The sequence below is a fragment of the Maylandia zebra genome, linkage group LG3 (assembly GCF_041146795.1).
Source record: "Maylandia zebra isolate NMK-2024a linkage group LG3, Mzebra_GT3a, whole genome shotgun sequence".
NCBI classification, from domain to species: domain Eukaryota; kingdom Metazoa; phylum Chordata; class Actinopteri; order Cichliformes; family Cichlidae; genus Maylandia; species Maylandia zebra.
In genome coordinates, this window is record NC_135169.1 from 51,224,412 (window position 1) to 51,239,964 (window position 15,553).

The 15,553-nt window shown below is 57.3% G+C and overlaps 7 non-coding genes and 3 pseudogenes across 7 annotated transcripts; all 10 read left to right on the forward strand.

Annotated features, from left to right (window-relative positions):
* The first annotated feature begins 232 nt into the window (after window positions 1-232).
* Window positions 233-351, forward strand: LOC143417533 (5S ribosomal RNA; annotated as a pseudogene).
* A 1,370-nt stretch (window positions 352-1,721) lies between these two features.
* LOC143417908 (5S ribosomal RNA) lies at window positions 1,722-1,840 on the forward strand. Its single transcript, XR_013098056.1, has one exon. It is a non-coding gene; the product is annotated as a 5S ribosomal RNA (ribosomal RNA).
* A 1,455-nt stretch (window positions 1,841-3,295) lies between these two features.
* LOC143417909 (5S ribosomal RNA) lies at window positions 3,296-3,414 on the forward strand. Its single transcript, XR_013098057.1, has one exon. It is a non-coding gene; the product is annotated as a 5S ribosomal RNA (ribosomal RNA).
* Window positions 3,415-5,809: 2,395 nt separating this feature from the next.
* LOC143417335 (5S ribosomal RNA) lies at window positions 5,810-5,928 on the forward strand. Its single transcript, XR_013097556.1, has one exon. It is a non-coding gene; the product is annotated as a 5S ribosomal RNA (ribosomal RNA).
* A 1,096-nt stretch (window positions 5,929-7,024) lies between these two features.
* Window positions 7,025-7,143, forward strand: LOC143417627 (5S ribosomal RNA). Its single transcript, XR_013097773.1, has one exon. It is a non-coding gene; the product is annotated as a 5S ribosomal RNA (ribosomal RNA).
* A 665-nt stretch (window positions 7,144-7,808) lies between these two features.
* LOC143417331 (5S ribosomal RNA) lies at window positions 7,809-7,927 on the forward strand. The gene has a single exon (XR_013097552.1). It is a non-coding gene; the product is annotated as a 5S ribosomal RNA (ribosomal RNA).
* Window positions 7,928-8,632: 705 nt separating this feature from the next.
* LOC143417529 (5S ribosomal RNA) lies at window positions 8,633-8,751 on the forward strand (annotated as a pseudogene).
* Window positions 8,752-10,985: 2,234 nt separating this feature from the next.
* LOC143417955 (5S ribosomal RNA) lies at window positions 10,986-11,104 on the forward strand. The gene has a single exon (XR_013098103.1). It is a non-coding gene; the product is annotated as a 5S ribosomal RNA (ribosomal RNA).
* A 1,530-nt stretch (window positions 11,105-12,634) lies between these two features.
* On the forward strand, window positions 12,635-12,753 carry LOC143417481 (5S ribosomal RNA). The gene has a single exon (XR_013097703.1). It is a non-coding gene; the product is annotated as a 5S ribosomal RNA (ribosomal RNA).
* A 2,077-nt stretch (window positions 12,754-14,830) lies between these two features.
* LOC143417570 (5S ribosomal RNA) lies at window positions 14,831-14,949 on the forward strand (annotated as a pseudogene).
* The last annotated feature ends 604 nt before the right edge of the window (window positions 14,950-15,553 follow it).

Genomic DNA, 15,553 nt, shown 5'->3' on the forward strand with positions numbered 1-15,553 from the left:
GGCCCTGTGCTGCTAGCTGTGACCATGTACAACACACCAGGCCCTGTTCTGGTTCCTGAGGCCATCTTCAACAATCCAGGGCCTGTGCTGTTGGATAAATGCTAAACTGAGCCTTTGGGTTAGGGTATTATGCAAACATGCAGGTATGGTTATAGGATTGTCTTCGTAACTCCAGGTACTTGCCACCTAATCACTTGAATCCATAAATTGAGACATTGTGCTGTGGCCAGCAGCTTACGGCCATACCACCCTGAGCATGCCCGACCTCGTCTGATCTCGGAAGCTAAGCAGGGCTGTGCTTGGTTAGTACTTGGATGGGAGACTTCCTTGGAATACCTGGTGCTGTAAGCCTTTCATTTTCATGTCTTTGAACCGCTTTTGATCCAGAGAAGGGGTGTATTAAAAGACCAAAAGCAGCTGCCCATTAATGAGGGCACATTAACGACATTGCTTTTGGCTGTTTTCCAATGTCTTGTGCTGCTAGCTGATGCCACCTACACCACACCAGGGCCTGAGTGACCGGCTGGGGCCACTTACACCACATCAGGGCCTGTGGCTGCTGGCTGAGGCCACGTTCACCACACCAGGGCCTGTGGCTGCTGGCTGAGGCCACTTACACCACACCAGTGCCTGTGGCTCTTGCTCAGGCCACTTACACCACACCAGGGAATTAGTTGCTATTGAGGCCACTTACACCACACCAGGGCATTAGTTGCTATTGAGGCCAATTACACCACACCAGGGTCTGTGGCTCTTGCTCAGGCCACTTACACCACACCAGGGCCTGTGGCACTGGCTGAGGCCACTTACACCACACCAGGGCCTGTGGCTGCTGGCTGAGGCCACTTACACCACACCAGGGCCTGTGGCTGCTGGCTGAGGCCACTTACACCACACCAGGGCCTGTGGCTGCTGGCTGAGGCCACTTACACCACACCAGTGCCTGTGGCTGCTGGCTGAGGCCACTTACACCACACCAGGGCATTAGTTGCTATTGAGGCCCCTTACACCACACCAGGGCCTGTGGCACTGGCTGAGGCCACTTACACCACACCAGGGCCTGTGGCTGCTGGCTGAGGCCACCTACACCACACCAGGGCATTAGTTGCTATTGAGGCCAATTACACCACACCAGGGTCTGTGGCTCTTGCTCAGGCCACTTACACCACACCAGGGCCTGTGGCACTGGCTGAGGCCACTTAAACTACACCAGGGCCTGTGGCTCTGGCTGAGGCCACTTACACCACACCAGGGCCTGTGGCTGCTGGCTGAGGCCACTTACACCACACCAGGGCCTGTGGCTGCTGGCTGAGGCCACTTACACCACACCAGGGCCTGTGGCTGCTGGCTGAGGCCACTTACACCACCCCAGGGCCTGTGGCTGCTGGCTGAGGCCACTTGCACCACACCAGTGCCTGTGGCTCTTGCTCAGGCCACTCACATCACACCAGGCCCTGCGCTTCTGGCCGAGGCCATCTTCACCAAACCAGGCCCTGTGCTGCTAGCTGTGGCCATGTACAACACACCAGGCCCTGTGCTGGTTCCTGAGGCCATCTTCAACAATCCAGGGCCTGTGCTGTTAGATAAATGCTAAACTGAGCCTTTGGGTTAGGGTATTATGCAAACATGCAGGTATGGTTAAAGGATTGTCTTCGTAACTTCAGGTACTTGCCACCTAATCAGTTGAATCCATAAATTGAGACATTGTGCTGGGGCCAGCAGCTTACGGCCATACCACCCTGAGCATGCCCGACCTCGTCTGATCTCGGAAGCTAAGCAGGGCTGGGCTTGGTTAGTACTTGGATGGGAGACTACCTGGGAATACCTGGTGCTGTAAGCCTTTCATTTTCATGTCATTGAACCGCTTTTGATCCAGAGAAGGGGTGTATTAAAAGACCAAAAGCAGCTGCCCATTAATGAGGGCACATTAACGACATTGCTTTTGGCTCTTTTCCAATGTCTTGTGCTGCTAGCTGATGCCACCTACACCACACCAGGGCCTGAGTGACCGGCTGGGGCCACTTACACCACATCAGGGCCTGTGGCTGCTGGCTGAGGTCACTTACACCACACCAGGGCCTGTGGCTGCTGGCTGAGGGCACTTACACCACACCAGTGCCTGTGGCTTCTGGCTGAGGCCACTTACACCACACCAGGGCCTGTGGCTCTTGCTCAGGCCACTTACACCACACCAGGGCCTGTGGCTGCTGGCTGAGGCCACTTACACCACACCAGGGCCTGTGGCTGCTGGCTGAGGGCACTTACACCACACCAGTGCCTGTGGCTGCTGGCTGAGGCCACTTACACCACACCAGGGCATTAGTTGCTATTGAGGCCCCTTACACCACACCAGGGCCTGTGGCACTGGCTGAGGCCACTTACACCACACCAGGGCCTGTGGCTGCTGGCTGAGGCCACCTACACCACACCAGGGCATTAGTTGCTATTGAGGCCAATTACACCACACCAGGGTCTGTGACTCTTGCTCAGGCCACTTACACCACACCAGGGCCTGTGGCACTGGCTGAGGCCACTTACACCACACCAGGGCCTGTGGCTGCTGGCTGAGGCCACTTACACCACACCAGGGCCTGTGGCTGCTGGCTGAGGTCACTTACACCACACCAGGGCCTGTGGCTGCTGGCTGAGGGCACTTACACCACACCAGTGCCTGTGGCTTCTGGCTGAGGCCACATACACCACACCAGGGCCTGTGGCTGCTGGCTCAGGCCACTTACACCACACCAGGGCCTGTGGCTGCTGGCTGAGGCCACTTACACCACACCAGGGCCTGTGGCTGCTGGCTGAGGCCACTTACACCACACCAGTGCCTGTGGCTGCTGGCTGAGGCCACTTACACCACACCAGGGCATTAGTTGCTATTGAGGCCACTTACACCACACCAGGGCCTGTGGCTGCTGGCTGAGGCCACTTACACCACACCAGTGCCTGTGGCTTCTGGCTGAGGCCACTTGCACCACACCAGGGCCTGTGGCTCTTGCTCAGGCCACTCACATCACACCAGGCCCTGCGCTTCTGGCCGAGGCCATCTTCACCAAACCAGGCCCTGTGCTGCTAGCTGTGGCCATGTACAACACACCAGGCCCTGTGCTGGTTCCTGAGGCCATCTTCAACAATCCAGGGCCTGTGCTGTTAGATAAATGCTAAACTGAGCCTTTGGGTTGGGGTATTATGCAAACATGCAGGTATGGTTAAAGGATTGTCTTCGTAACTTCAGGTACTTGCCACCTAATCAGTTGAATCCATAAATTGAGACATTGTGCTGGGGCCAGCAGCTTACGGCCATACCACCCTGAGCATGCCCGACCTCGTCTGATCTCGGAAGCTAAGCAGGGCTGGGCTTGGTTAGTACTTGGATGGGAGACTACCTGGGAATACCTGGTGCTGTAAGCCTTTCATTTTCATGTCATTGAACCGCTTTTGATCCAGAGAAGGGGTGTATTAAAAGACCAAAAGCAGCTGCCCATTAATGAGGGCACATTAACGACATTGCTTTTGGCTCTTTTCCAATGTCTTGTGCTGCTAGCTGATGCCACCTACACCACACCAGGGCCTGAGTGACCGGCTGGGGCCACTTACACCACATCAGGGCCTGTGGCTGCTGGCTGAGGTCACTTACACCACACCAGGGCCTGTGGCTGCTGGCTGAGGGCACTTACACCACACCAGTGCCTGTGGCTTCTGGCTGAGGCCACTTACACCACACCAGGGCCTGTGGCTCTTGCTCAGGCCACTTACACCACACCAGGGCCTGTGGCTGCTGGCTGAGGCCACTTACACCACACCAGGGCCTGTGGCTGCTGGCTGAGGGCACTTACACCACACCAGTGCCTGTGGCTGCTGGCTGAGGCCACTTACACCACACCAGGGCATTAGTTGCTATTGAGGCCCCTTACACCACACCAGGGCCTGTGGCACTGGCTGAGGCCACTTACACCACACCAGGGCCTGTGGCTGCTGGCTGAGGCCACCTACACCACACCAGGGCATTAGTTGCTATTGAGGCCCCTTACACCACACCAGGGCCTGTGGCACTGGCTGAGGCCACTTACACCACACCAGGGCCTGTGGCTGCTGGCTGAGGCCACCTACACCACACCAGGGCATTAGTTGCTATTGAGGCCAATTACACCACACCAGGGTCTGTGGCTCTTGCTCAGGCCACTTACACCCCACCAGGGCCTGTGGCACTGGTTGAGGCCACTTACACTATACCAGGGCCTGTGGCTCTGGCTGAGGCCACTTACACCACACCAGGGCCTGTGGCTGCTGGCTGAGGCCACTTACACCACACCAGGGCCTGTGGCTGCTGGCTGAGGCCACTTACACCACACCAGGGCCTGTGGCTGCTGGCTGAGGCCACTTACACCACACCAGGGCCTGTGGCTGCTGGCTGAGGCCACTTACACCACACCAGTGCCTGTGGCTTCTGGCTGAGGCCAATTACACCACACCAGGGCCTGTGGCTCTTGCTCAGGCCACTTACACCACACCAGGGCCTGTGGCTGCTGGCTGAGGCCACTTACACCACACCAGTGCCTGTGGCTTCTGGCTGAGGCGACTTACACCACACCAAGGCCTGTGGCTGCTGGCTGAGGCCACTTACACCACACCAGGGTCTGTGGCTCTTGCTCAGGCCACTTACACCACACCAGGGCCTGTGGCTCCTGGCTGAGGCCACATACACCACAATACGGCCTTATTTGCTTCTGAGGCCACTTACACCACACCAGGGCCTGTGGCTGCTGGCTGAGGCCACATACACCACACCAGGGCCTTAGTTGCTATTGAGGCCAATTACACCACACCAGGGCCTGTGGCTCTTGCTCAGGCCACTTACACCACACCAGGGCCTGTGGCTCTTGCTCAGGCCACTTACTCCACACCAGGGCCTGTGGCTCTTGCTCAGGCCACTTACACCACACCAGGGCCTGTGGCTGCTGGCTGAGGCCACTTACACCACACCAGGGCCTGTGGCTGCTGGCTGAGGCCACCAACACCACACCAGGGCCTTAGTTGCTATTGAGGCCAATTACACCACACCAGGGTCTGTGGCTCTGGCTGAGGCCACTTACACCACACCAGGGCCTGTGGCTGCTAGCTGATGCCACCTACACAACACCAGGGCCTAAGTGACCGGCTGGGGCCACTTACACCACATCAGGGCCTGTGGCTCTGGCTGAGGCCACTTACACCACACCAAGGCCTGTGGCTGCTGGCTGAGGCCACCTACACCACACCAGGGCCTTAGTTGCTATTGAGGCCAATTACACCACACCAGGGTCTGTGGCTCTTGCTCAGGCCACTTACACCACACCAGGGCCTGTGGCTGCTGGCTGAGGCCACTTACACCACACAAGGGCCTGTGGCTGCTGGCTGAGGCCACCTACACCACACCAGGGCCTGTGGCTGCTGGCTGAGACCACTTACACCACACCAGGGCCTGTGGCTCTTGCTCAGGCCACTTACACCACACCAGGGCCTGTGGCTCTTGCTCAGGCCACTCATATCACACCAGGCCCTGTGCTTCTGGCCGAGGCCATCTTCACCAAACCAGGCCCTGTGCTTCTTGCTGTGGCCATGTACAACACACCAGGCCCTGTGCTTGTTCCTGAGGCCATCTTCAACAATCCAGGGCCTGTGCTGTTAGATAAATGCTAAACTGAGCCTTTGGGTTAGGGTATTATGCAAACATGCAGGTATGGTTAAAGGATTGTCTTCGTAACTTCAGGTACTTGCCACCTAATCAGTTGAATCCATAAATTGAGACATTGTGCTGGGGCCAGCAGCTTACGGCCATACCACCCTGAGCACGCCCGACCTCGTCTGATCTCGGAAGATAAGCATGGCTGGGCTTGGTTAGTACTTGGATGGGAGACTACCTGGGAATACCTGGTGCTGTAAGCCTTTCTTTTTCATGTCATTGAACCGCTTTTGATCCAGAGAAGGGGTGTATTAAAAGACCAAAAGCAGCTGCCCATTAATGAGGGCACATTAACGACACTGCTTTTGGCTGTTTTCCAATGTCTTGTGCTGCTAGCTGATGCCACCTACACCACACCAGGGCCTGAGTGACCGGCTGGGGCCACTTACACCACATCAGGGCCTGTGGCTGCTGGCTGAGGCCACTTACACCACACCAGGGCCTGTGGCTGCTGGCTGAGGCCACTTACACCACACCAGGGCATTAGTTGCTATTGAGGCCAATTACACCACACCAGGGTCTGTGGCTCTTGCTCAGGCCACTTACACCACACCAGGGCCTGTGGCACTGGCTGAGGCCACTTACACCACACCAGGGCCTGTGGCTGCTGGCTGAGGCCACTTACACCACACCAGGGCCTGTGGCTGCTGGATGAGGCGACTTACACCACACCAAGGCCTGTGGCTGCTGGCTGAGGCCACTTACACCACACCAGGGCCTTAGTTGCTATTGAGGCCACTTACACCACACCAGGGCCTGTGGCTGCTGGCTGTGGCCATGTACACCACACCAGGGCCTGTGGCTGCTGGCTGAGGCCACATACACCACACCAGGGCCTTAGTTGCTATTGAGGCCAATTACACCACACCAGGGCCTGTGGCACTGGCTGAGGCCACTTACACCACACCAGGGCCTGTGGCTGCTGGCTGAGGCCACTTACACCACACCAGGGCCTGTGGCTGCTGGCTGAGGCCATCTACACCACACCAGGGCCTGTGGCTCTTGCTCAGGCCACTCATATCACACCAGACCCTGTGCTTCTGGCCGAGGCCATCTTCACCCAACCAGGCCCTGTGCTGCTAGCTGTGGCCATGTACAACACACCAGGCCCTGTGCTGGTTCCAGAAGCCATCTTCAACAATCCAGGGCCTGTGCTGTTGGATAAATGCCAAACTGAGCCTTTGGGTTAGGGTATTATGCAAACATGCAGTTATGGTTATAGGATTGTCTTCGTAACTTCAGGTACTTGCCACCTAATCACTTGAATCCATAAATTGAGACATTGTGCTGGGGCCAGCAGCTTACGGCCATACCACCCTGAGCACGCCCGACCTCGTCTGATCTCGGAAGCTAAGCAGGGCTGGGCTTGGTTAGTACTTGGATGGGAGACTGCCTGGGAATACCTGGTGCTGTAAGCCTTTCATTTTCATGTCATTGAACTGCTTTTGATCCAGAGAAGGGGTGTATTAAAAGACCAAAAGCAGCTGCCCATTAATGAGGGCACATTAACGACACTGCTTTTGGCTTTTTTCCAATGTCTTGTGCTGCTAGCTGATGCCACCTACACCACACCAGGGCCTGAGTGACCGGCTGGGGCCACTTACACCACATCAGGGCCTGTGGCTGCTGGCTGAGGCCACTTACACCACACCAGGGCCTGTGGCTGCTGGCTGAGGCCACTTACACCACACCAGGGCCTGTGGCTGCTGGCTGAGGCCACTTACACCACACCAGTGCCTGTGGCTTCTGGCTGAGGCCACTTACACCACACCAGGGCCTGTGGCTCTTGCTCAGGCCACTCACATCACACCAGGCCCTGCGCTTCTGGCCGAGGCCATCTTCACCAAACCAGGCCCTGTGCTGCTAGCTGTGGCCATGTACAACACACCAGGCCCTGTGCTGGTTCCTGAGGCCATCTTCAACAATCCAGGGCCTGTGCTGTTAGATAAATGCTAAACTGAGCCTTTGGGTTAGGGTATTATGCAAACATGCAGGTATGGTTAAAGGATTGTCTTCGTAACTTCAGGTACTTGCCACCTAATCAGTTGAATCCATAAATTGAGACATTGTGCTGGGGCCAGCAGCTTACGGCCATACCACCCTGAGCACGCCCGACCTCGTCTGATCTCGGAAGCTAAGCAGGGCTAGGCTTGGTTAGTACTTGGATGGGAGACTGCCTGGGAATACCTGGTGCTGTAAGCCTTTCATTTTCATGTCATTGAACCGCTTTTGATCCAGAGAAGGGGTGTATTAAAAGACCAAAAGCAGCTGCCCATTAATGAGGGCACATTAACGACATTGCTTTTGGCTCTTTTCCAATGTCTTGTGCTGCTAGCTGATGCCACCTACACCACACCAGGGCCTGAGTGACCGGCTGGGGCCACTTACACCACATCAGGGCCTGTGGCTGCTGGCTGAGGCCACTTACACCACACCAGGGCCTGTGGCTGCTGGCTGAGGCCACTTACACCACACCAGGGCCTGTGGCTGCTGGCTGAGGCCACTTACACCACACCAGGGCCTGTGGCTGCTGGCTGAGGCCACTTACACCACACCAGTGCCTGTGGCTTCTGGCTGAGGCCACTTACACCACACCAGGGCCTGTGGCTCTTGCTCAGGCCACTCACATCACACCAGGCCCTGCGCTTCTCGCCGAGGCCATCTTCACCAAACCAGGCCCTGTGCTTCTTGCTGTGGCCATGTACAACACACCAGGCCCTGTGCTGGTTCCTGAGGCCATCTTCAACAATCCAGGGCCTGTGCTGTTAGATAAATGCTAAACTGAGCCTTTGGGTTAGGGTATTATGCAAACATGCAGGTATGGTTAAAGGATTGTCTTCGTAACTTCAGGTACTTGCCACCTAATCAGTTGAATCCATAAATTGAGACATTGTGCTGGGGCAGGCAGCTTACGGCCATACCACCCTGAGCACGCCCGACCTCGTCTAATCTCGGAAGCTAAGCAGGGCTGGGCTTGGTTAGTACTTGGATGGGAGACTGCCTGGGAATACCTGGTGCTATAAGCCTTTCATTTTCATGTCATTGAACCGCTTTTGATCCAGAGAAGGGGTGTATTAAAAGACCAAAAGCAGCTGCCCATTAATGAGGGCACATTAACGACATTGCTTTTGGCTGTTTTCCAATGTCTTGTGCTGCTAGCTGATGCCACCTACACCACACCAGGGCCTGAGTGACCGGCTGGGGCCACTTACACCACATCAGGGCCTGTGGCTGCTGGATGAGGCCACTTACACCACACCAGGGCCTGTGGCTGCGGGCTGAGGCCACTTACACCACACCAGGGCATTAGTTGCTATTGAGGCCAATTACACCACACCAGGGTCTGTGGCTCTTGCTCAGGCCACTTACACCACACCAGGGCCTGGGGCTGCTGGCTGAGGCCACTTACACCACACCAGGGCCTGTGGCTGCTGGCTGAGGCCACCTACACCACACCAGGGCATTAGTTGCTATTGAGGCCAATTACACCACACCAGGGTCTGTGACTCTTGCTCAGGCCACTTACACCACACCAGGGCCTGTGGCACTGGCTGAGGCCACTTACACCACACCAGGGCCTGTGGCTGCTGGCTGAGGCCACTTACACCACACCATGGCCTGTGGCTGCTGGCTGAGGCCACTTACACCACACCAGGGCCTGTGGCTGCTGGCTGAGGCCACTTACACCACACCAGGGCCTGTGGCTGCTGGCTGAGGGCACTTACACCACACCAGTGCCTGTGGCTCTTGCTCAGGCCACTTACACCACACCAGGGCCTGTGGCTGCTGGCTGAGGCCACTTACACCACACCAGGGCCTATGGCTGCTGGCTGAGGGCACTTACACCACACCAGTGCCTGTGGCTGTTGGCTGAGGCCACTTACACCACACCAGGGCATTAGTTGCTATTGAGGCCCCTTACACCACACCAGGGCCTGTGGCACTGGCTGAGGCCACTTACACCACACCAGGGCCTGTGGCTGCTGGCTGAGGCCACCTACACCACACCAGGGCATTAGTTGCTATTGAGGCCAATTACACCACACCAGGGTCGGTGGCTCTTGCTCAGGCCACTTACACCACACCAGGGCCTGTGGCTGCTGGCTGAGGCCACTTACACCACACCAGGGCCTATGGCTGCTGGCTGAGGGCACTTACACCACACCAGTGCCTGTGGCTGTTGGCTGAGGCCACTTACACCACACCAGGGCATTAGTTGCTATTGAGGCCACTTACACCACACCAGGGCCTGTGGCACTGGCTGAAGTCACTTACACCACACCAGGGCCTGTGGCTGCTGGCTGAGGCCACTTACACCACACCAGTGCCTGTGGCTTCTGGCTGAGGCCACTTACACCACACCACGGCCTTATTTGCTTCTGAGGCCACTTACACCACACCAGGGCCTGTGGCTCTGGATGAGGCCACTTACACCACACCAGGGCCTTAGTTGCTATTGAGGCCAATTACACCACACCAGGGCCTGTGGCTCTTGCTCAGGCCACTTACACCACACCAGGGCCTGTGGCTGCTGGCTGAGGCCACTTACACCACACCAGTGCCTGTGGCTTCTGGCTGAGGCGACTTACACCACACCAAGGCCTGTGGCTGCTGGCTGAGGCCACTTACACCACACCAGGGTCTGTGGCTCTTGCTCAGGCCACTTACACCACACCAGGGCCTGTGGCTCCTGGCTGAGGCCACATACACCACAATACGGCCTTATTTGCTTCTGAGGCCACTTACACCACACCAGGGCCTGTGGCTGCTGGCTGAGGCCACATACACCACACCAGGGCCTTAGTTGCTATTGAGGCCAATTACACCACACCAGGGCCTGTGGCTCTTGCTCAGGCCACTTACACCACACCAGGGCCTGTGGCTCTTGCTCAGGCCACTTACTCCACACCAGGGCCTGTGGCTCTTGCTCAGGCCACTTACACCACACCAGGGCCTGTGGCTCTTGCTCAGGCCACTCATATCACACCAGGCCCTGTGCTTCTGGCCGAGGCCATCTTCACCAAACCAGGCCCTGTGCTGCTAGCTGTGGCCATGTACAACACACCAGGCCCTGTTCTGGTTCCTGAGGCCATCTTCAACAATCCAGGGCCTGTGCTGTTGGATAAATGCTAAACTGAGCCTTTTGGTTAGGGTATTATGCAAACATGCGGGTATGGTTATAGGATTGTCTTCGTAACTTCAGGTACTTGCCACCTAATCACTTGAATCCATAAATTGAGACATTGTGCTGGGGCCAGCAGCTTACGGCCATACCACCCTGAGCACGCCCGACCTCGTCTGATCTCGGAAGCTAAGCAGGGCTGGGCTTGGTTAGTACTTGGATGGGAGACTTCCTTGGAATACCTGGTGCTGTAAGCCTTTCATTTTCATGTCATTGAACCGCTTTTGATCCAGAGAAGGGGTGTATTAAAAGACCAAAAGCAGCTGCCCATTAATGAGGGCACATTAACGACACTGCTTTTGGCTCTTTTCCAATGTCTTGTGCTGCTAGCTGATGCCACCTACACCACACCAGGGCCTGAGTGACCGGCTGGGGCCACTTACACCACATCAGGGCCTGTGGCTCTGGCTGAGGCCACTTACACCACACCAGGGCCTGTGGCTGCTGGCTGAGGCCACTTACACCACACCAGGGCCTGTGGCTGCTGGCTGAGGCCACCTACACCACACCAGGGCCTTAGTTGCTATTGAGGCCAATTACACCACACCAGGGTCTGTGGCTCTGGCTGAGGCCACTTACACCACACCAGGGCCTGTGGCTGCTAGCTGATGCCACCTACACAACACCAGGGCCTAAGTGACCGGCTGGGGCCACTTACACCACATCAGGGCCTGTGGCTCTGGCTGAGGCCACTTACACCACACCAAGGCCTGTGGCTGCTGGCTGAGGCCACCTACACCACACCAGGGCCTTAGTTGCTATTGAGGCCAATTACACCACACCAGGGTCTGTGGCTCTTGCTCAGGCCACTTACACCACACCAGGGCCTGTGGCTGCTGGCTGAGGCCACTTACACCACACAAGGGCCTGTGGCTGCTGGCTGAGGCCACCTACACCACACCAGGGCCTGTGGCTGCTGGCTGAGACCACTTACACCACACCAGGGCCTGTGGCTGCTGGCTGTGGCCATGTACACCACACCAGGGCCTGTGGCTGCTGGCTGAGGCCACATACACCACACCAGGGCCTTAGTTGCTATTGAGGCCAATTACACCACACCAGGGCCTGTGGCACTGGCTGAGGCCACTTACACCACACCAGGGCCTGTGGCTGCTGGCTGAGGCCACTTACACCACACCAGGGCCTGTGGCTGCTGGCTGAGGCCATCTACACCACACCAGGGCCTGTGGCTCTTGCTCAGGCCACTCATATCACACCAGACCCTGTGGCACTGGCTGAGGCCACTTACACTACACCAGGGCCTGTGGCTCTGGCTGAGGCCACTTACACCACACCAGGGCCTGTGGCTGCTGGCTGAGGCCACTTACACCACACCAGGGCCTGTGGCTGCTGGCTGAGGCCACTTACACCACACCAGTGCCTGTGGCTTCTGGCTGAGGCCACTTACACCACACCAGGGCCTGTGGCTCTTGCTCAGGCCACTCACATCACACCAGGCCCTGCGCTTCTGGCCGAGGCCATCTTCACCAAACCAGGCCCTGTGCTGCTAGCTGTGGCCATGTACAACACACCAGGCCCTGTGCTGGTTCCTGAGGCCATCTTCAACAATCCATGGCCTGTGCTGTTAGATAAATGCTAAACTGAGCCTTTGGGTTAGGGTATTATGCAAACATGCAGGTATGGTTAAAGGATTGTCTTCGTAACTTCAGGTACTTGCCACCTAATCAGTTGAATCCATAAATTGAGACATTGTGCTGGGGCCAGCAGCTTACGGCCATACCACCCTGAGCACGCCGGACCTCGTCTGATCTCGGAAGCTAAGCAGGGCTGGGCTTGGTTTGTACTTGGATGGGAGACTACCTGGGAATACCTGGTGCTGTAAGCCTTTCATTTTCATGTCATTGAACCGCTTTTGATCCAGAGAAGGGGTGTATTAAAAGACCAAAAGCAGCTGCCCATTAATGATGGCACATTAACGACATTGCTTTTGGCTGTTTTACAATGTCTTGTGCTGCTAGCTGATGCCACCTACACCACACCAGGGCCTGAGTGATCGGCTGGGGCCACTTACACCACATCAGGGCCTGTGGCTGCTGGCTGAGGCCACTTACACCACACCAGGGCCTGTGGCTGCTGGCTGAGGCCACTTACACCACACCAGGGCATTAGTTGCTATTGAGGCCAATTACACCACACCAGGGTCTGTGGCTCTTGCTCAGGCCACTTACACCACACCAGGGCCTGTGGCACTGGCTGAGGCCACTTACACCGCACCAGGGCCTGTGGCTGCTGGCTGAGGCCACCTACACCACACCAGGGCATTAGTTGCTATTGAGGCCAATTACACCACACCAGGGTCTGTGACTCTTGCTCAGGCCACTTACACCACACCAGGGCCTGTGGCACTGGCTGAGGCCACTTACACCACACCAGGGCCTGTGGCTGCTGGCTGAGGCCACTTACACCACACCAGGGCCTGTGGCTGCTGGCTGAGGTCACTTACACCACACCAGGGCCTGTGGCTGCTGGCTGAGGGCACTTACACCACACCAGTGCCTGTGGCTTCTGGCTGAGGCCACTTACACCACACCAGGGCCTGTGGCTCTTGCTCAGGCCACTTACACCACACCAGGGCCTGTGCTGCTGGCTGAGGCCACTTACACCACACCAGGGCCTGTGGCTGCTGGCTGAGGCCACTTACACCACACCAGGGCCTGTGGCTGCTGGCTGAGGGCACTTACACCACACCAGTGCCTGTGGCTGCTGGCTGAGGCTACTTACACCACACCAGGGCATTAGTTGCTATTGAGGCCCCTTACACCACACCATGGCCTGTGGCACTGGCTGAGGCCACTTACACCACACCAGGGCCTGTGGCTGCTGGCTGAGGCCACCTACACCACACCAGGGCATTAGTTGCTATTGAGGCCAATTACACCACACCAGGGTCTGTGGCTCTTGCTCAGGCCACTTACACCACACCAGGGCCTGTGGCACTGGCTGAGGCCACTTACACTACACCAGGGCCTGTGGCTCTGGCTGAGGCCACTTACACCACACCAGGGCCTGTGGCTGCTGGCTGAGGCCACTTACACCACACCAGGGCCTGTGGCTGCTGGCTGAGGCCACTTACACCACACCAGGGCCTGTGGCTGCTGGCTGAGGCCACTTACACCACACCAGGGCCTGTGGCTGCTGGCTGAGGCCACTTACACCACACCAGAGCCTGTGGCTGCTGGCTGAGGCCACTTACACCACACCAGGGCCTGTGGCTGCTGGCTGAGGCCACCTACACCACACCAGGGCCTTACTTGCTATTGAGGCCAATTACACCACACCAGGGTCTGTGGCTGTTGCTCAGGCCACTTACACCACACCAGGGCCTGTGGCTGCTGGATGAGGCGACTTACACCACACCAAGGCCTGTGGCTGCTGGATGAGGCCACTTACACCACACCAGGGCCTTAGTTGCTATTGAGGCCACTTACACCACACCAGGGCCTGTGGCTCTGGCTGAGGCCACTTACACCACACCACGGTCTTATTTGCTTCTGAGGCCACTTACACCACACCAGGGCCTGTGGCTCTGGCTGAGGCCACTTACACCACACCAGGGCCTGTGGCTCTTGCTCAGGCCACTTACTCCACACCAGGGCCTGTGGCTCTTGCTCAGGCCACTCATATCACACCAGGCCCTGTGCTTCTGGCCGAGGCCATCTTCACCAAACCAGGCCCTGTGCTGCTAGCTGTGACCATGTACAACACACCAGGCCCTGTTCTGGTTCCTGAGGCCATCTTCAACAATCCAGGGCCTGTGCTGTTGGATAAATGCTAAACTGAGCCTTTGGGTTAGGGTATTATGCAAACATGCAGGTATGGTTATAGGATTGTCTTCGTAACTCCAGGTACTTGCCACCTAATCACTTGAATCCATAAATTGAGACATTGTGCTGTGGCCAGCAGCTTAGGGCCATACCACCCTGAGCATGCCCGACCACGTCTGATCTCGGAAGCTAAGCAGGGCTGTGCTTGGTTAGTACTTGGATGGGAGACTTCCTTGGAATACCAGGTGCTGTAAGCCTTTCATTTTCATGTCTTTGAACCGCTTTTGATCCAGAGAAGGGGTGTATTAAAAGACCAAAAGCAGCTGCCCATTAATGAGGGCACATTAACGACATTGCTTTTGGCTGTTTTCCAATGTCTTGTGCTGCTAGCTGATGCCACCTACACCACACCAGGGCCTGAGTGACCGGCTGGGGCCACTTACACCACATCAGGGCCTGTGGCTGCTGGCTGAGGCCACTTACACCACACCAGGGCCTGTGGCTGCTGGCTGAGGCCACCTACACCACACCAGGGCATTAGTTGCTATTGAGGCCAATTACACCACACCAGGGTCTGTGGCTCTTGCTCAGGCCACTTACACCACACCAGGGCCTGTGGCACTGGCTGAGGCCACTTACACCACACCAGGGCCTGTGGCTGCTGGCTGAGGCCACTTACACCACACCAGGGCCTGTGGCTGCTGGCTGAGGCCACTTACACCACACCAGGGCCTGTGGCTGCTGGCTGAGGGCACTTACACCACACCAGTGCCTGTGGCTTCTGGCTGAGGCCACTTACACCACACCAGGGCCTGTGGCTCTTGCTCAGGCCACTTACACCACACCAGGGCCTGTGGCTGC